At 36.6% G+C, this 4,483-nt stretch overlaps 1 pseudogene; it reads right to left on the bottom strand.

The window, feature by feature from the left end:
• Positions 1 to 3,352: 3,352 nt before the first annotated feature.
• Positions 3,353 to 4,009, bottom strand: LOC129480180 (large ribosomal subunit protein eL19-like; annotated as a pseudogene).
• Between the last annotated feature and the right edge of the window lie 474 nt (positions 4,010 to 4,483).

Genomic DNA, 4,483 nt, shown 5'->3' with positions numbered 1-4,483 from the left:
TTTTTTATTTTTTTATTTTACTTTGAGTTCTGGGACACATGTGCAGAACATGCAGGTTTGTTACATACATATACATGTGCCATGGTGGTTTGCTGCACCTATCAACCTGTTTTCTAGGTTTTGAATCTCGCATGCATCAGGTATCTGTCCTAATGCTCTCCCTCCCCTTGCCCCCCACCCCCCTACAGGCCCTGGTGTGTGATGTTTCCCTGCCTGTGTCCATGTATTCTCATTGTTCAACTCCCACTTAGGAGTGAGAACATGTGGTGTTTGGTTTTCTGTTCCTGTGTTAGTTTGCTGAGAATGATGGTTTCCAGCTTCATCTATGTCCCTGCAAAGAAAATGAACTCATTCTTTTTATGGCTGCATAGTATTCCGTGGTATATATGTGCCATGTTTTCTTTATCCAGGCTATCATTGGTGGGCATTTGGGTTGTTTCCAAGTCTTTGTTATTATAAAGAGTAAACGTACGTGTGCATGTGTCTTTATAGTAGAATTATTTATATTCCCTTGGGTATATACCCAGTAATGGGATTGCTGGGTCAAATGGTATTTCTGGTTCTAGATCCTTGAGGAATCGCCATACTGTCTTCCTCAGTGGTTGAATTAATTTACACTTCCACCAACAATGTAAAAGCGTTCCTATTTTTCCACATTCTCACCAGCGTCTGTTGTTTCCTGACTTTTTAAAGATTGCCATTCTAACTGGCATGAGATGTTATCTCATTGTGTTTTTGATTTACATTTCTCTAATGACCAGTGATGATGAGCTTTTTTTCATATGTTTGTTGGCCACATAAATTTCTCCTTTTGAAAAGTGTCTGTTCATATCCTTTGCCCACTTTTTGAGGGTTTTCTTTTTTTTCTTGTAAATTTGTTTAAGATCCTTGTAGGTTCTGGATATTAGCTCTTTGTCAGATGGATAGATTGCAAAAATTTTCTCCAATTCTATAGGTTGCCTGTTCATTCTGATGATAATTTATTTTGCTCTGCAGAAGCTCTTTAGTTTAATTAGATCTCATTTGTCAATTTTGGCTTTTGTTGCAATTGCTTTTGGTGTTTTAGTCATGAAATCTTTGCCTATGTCTATGTCCTGAATAGTATTGACTAGGTTTTATTCTGGGGTTTTTGGGGATTTAGGTTTTTCATTTAAATCTTTAATCCATCTTGAGTTAATTTTCATATAAAGTGTAAGGAAGGGGACCAGTTCCTATTTTTTTGAGTATGGCTAGCCAGTTTCCCAGCACCATTTATTGAATAGAGAATCCTTTTTCCATTGCTTGTTTTTTTTTCAGGTTTGTTGAAAATCTCATGGGTGTAGATGTGTGGTGTTATTTTTGAGGTCTCTGTTCTATTCCATTGGTTTATATATCTGTTTTGGTACCAGTACCATGCTGTGTTGGTAACTGTAGCCTTGTAGTATAGTATTGCTTATTGCCAGAATTAGTGTTTCCTATATTTTCCTGTCCAATCATCAAAATATACCGGTTGACTTTTCCTCAGAATAGAGCTAAATGTCCCATTACCCACAAGACCACTCTGACATTGTAATTCACCCATTCAGTGAAATATACCCTAATGTGTATATTGTCATTATTATCTGCCTGGTAAAATATATAATTTTGTTATGCGAATATCCAGTTGGTTCAACTCATAACCTTTGAATTAGTGGCAATAAAATTTCTATAATTTAACACGAGTATAAAAGAATTCTTTTGAGTTAAACCTACTACATTCTTCCTGTAACACAACTATATTTTCTTCAATTATCTTTTTACCACATGCTGAGTAAAATTCCTATTCTATGTCCATCATGTCATTAGATCTACTTTCCATTGATCTTTGATAATAACAAAAGAGTCATGTTCCTAGATTTCAAATTCTCAGTCTTTCTATACTACACATATTGAGAGGATTTTTGTAGGTCATCAGTTCTCTTAACTGTCTTTATGTTGATGACATCTAAGCACTGCAAAGATAGTGAGGGAAGCACTAGCTGTAGATCCTCTACCTTATGAAATTACTATCTACTGCAGTTCATTGGTGTCCCTTTAGAAAGCCTCCTTAATCAAAACAGGAAGTAACTTGCAGACTGGTAAAAGCCACTTTCAACCAGCTAAATTATGACAATAAAAATAAGTTCTTACATGGTTGGTGAAGTGTACTGTTTCCAGTAAGACAGATGCTTTCTCTAGCTTATTTGAAAAAAGAGCCGCATTTTTTTTGTTTGTTTCTGTTGATGGGTGTATCCAACCATAAAAGATGCACTTTCTTGTATTTGCTGTTTCATTCTGATAATCATCACCAACACAGTGAACTGAGAAATGCAAGTTCTAATTTGAATATTTTTGAAAGCAAATTAAAAACAAAGTTTGATCTTTTTTAGGTCATTAAGATAAAATGAAAAATACAGCTTATAAAAATACTTCATTAAGCAAAAAGATAGAAAATATAATCTACAAATAGTCACTGAAACTAGAAGCTTATCAGTAATCAGACTGTATTACACAAGAGTAAATGAAGTAACTCTGTAGATTTTCAATCTGAGAATATATAGCCAGAAGACAACAATTTAAACTGAAGGCTGTTAACAACAGACTTTAAAGTATAGCTACTACAAAGAGGTATTTTTGTGATTATCCCTCTGAAGTTGTGATCCAGCTATCAAACATTTTGAAGAGTATTGTTCATCTGTAAAAGAGAATCATCTAAGGCAAAAACAGCAGGAAATTCAAACATCAATTCTAATTTTTTTTCTGCTCAAAACTTTAGACTATAGAAATGACAATTTTGTTGTCTGAATTCTTCTGTCTCACCAATTCTCAGAAAAATATTATATTTCAAGTAGAAATCAGGTATAATCATAAAGGGAAAAATATGTCAATATTTCCTTATAACGCTCAACTAAGACATTTAACAGCAAAATTGTATTTATTCATAGCAGTGAATAGTAATTTGGGGAAAGATTACACAGAAAATCTGAAGATAAACTGAAAGCCATCTGTATCCATTCAAAATACTTTGGGTAGTTATATGTATGAACTGTACACTAGCATTAATGTAATTTGCACCTTGCCTATGAGGGGAGATAGTGTTTAATCATTGAAATGCAAATAATGACTTCCTCACAAAGTGGAATTATGTAATATCTTTAATTTATAGAGATGTGTGTGTGTTTGATAAGCAGTACACCTTTTCTTAGGAAAGCCAAGTTTGTACTTAGAAAATTGGTGAGCCTGTTTTTATAACGTGCATTGGTGCTTCATGTGGACTACAGGAGAATATAGAGAATTAATAGTCACTACTATTATGTACCACTTTTTTTTTAAGCAGATAAAGGCTTGTTTTATTTCAATGGCTGATCTGTGCAATCATGGAGGCCAGCGTGTACAGACTAAGGGGGAGCTTTTCTATCTTGATCTCTTCGTCCTTGGACAAAGTCTTGATGATTTCCTTCTTCTCGGCCTGGAGGCTCTCTTCACAGCACTTGCGTGCTTACTTGATCATAGACCAGCTGGCCTCAGCCTGGTCAGCCAGGAGCTTCTTGCGGGCCTTGTCTGCCTTAGCTTGTGGCTGTGTTCCCTGAGAATCCACTTGTTTTTGAACACATTCCCCTTCACCTTCAGGTACAGGCTGTGATACATGTGGCAATCAATCTTCTTAGATTCACAATATCTTCTGAGCAGCAGGTGCAGAATCCTCATTCTCCTCATCCACGTGATCTTCTCTGGCATTTGGGCATTGGCTGTACCCTTTTGCTTACCTATGCCCATGTTGCCTGCCCTTACAGCCGGCCAAGGTGTTTTCCTGGCATTGAGCCTAGGAATGGACAGGCACAGGCTTAAGGATGATCGGCTCATCTCTGATCAGCTTCTGGATCTGCTGACGGGAGTTGGCATTGGCGATTTCATTGGTCTCACAGGGGTCCAACCAGACCTTCTTTTTGCCACAGCGGAGGATTCTAGAGGCGAGCCTCTTCTGAAGGCTGAGTATACTCATGGCGGTGGCCGCAGCAGCGAAAGGGACATACCACTTTCTAGAGATTTTAATATCTCTGGCAGCCAGAAATACTGTCTCTTTCTTAGCTCTGAATACTTAACATTCGTAGATATAAAATAATTTTTTATTTTTGATTGCCCTAATATCTTAAATGCATAGTCACCCAAAATGAAGAAAACTGGTTTGAATAAGCCAACTGGAGTTAAGAAGACATAACCAGCAATCAAAGATTTTCTAGAAATAATAAAGCAGTAATTACAATATATGAGTGTAGGGGCAGCAAGACTCCACCTCTATCCTCTCAGGGTCTTGGCTGGGTCTGATAATTAAATTGATATAAAACAGATTCACAGGAGAAAGGCATAGAAATTTATTTCATGTAAGTTTCATGTGGCATCGGCACCCTTATAAAGAAATGAAAACCCCAAAGAAGCAGTTAGAGTCCGTTACCTGTATACTGAATGAAACAAAGAATGGAAAACT

The sequence above is a fragment of the Symphalangus syndactylus genome, chromosome 4 (assembly GCF_028878055.3).
Source record: "Symphalangus syndactylus isolate Jambi chromosome 4, NHGRI_mSymSyn1-v2.1_pri, whole genome shotgun sequence".
Taxonomy (NCBI): Eukaryota; Metazoa; Chordata; class Mammalia; order Primates; family Hylobatidae; genus Symphalangus; species Symphalangus syndactylus.
The sequence above is the reverse complement of the archived record's forward strand: the minus strand, read 5'-3'. Positions and strand labels throughout refer to the sequence as shown.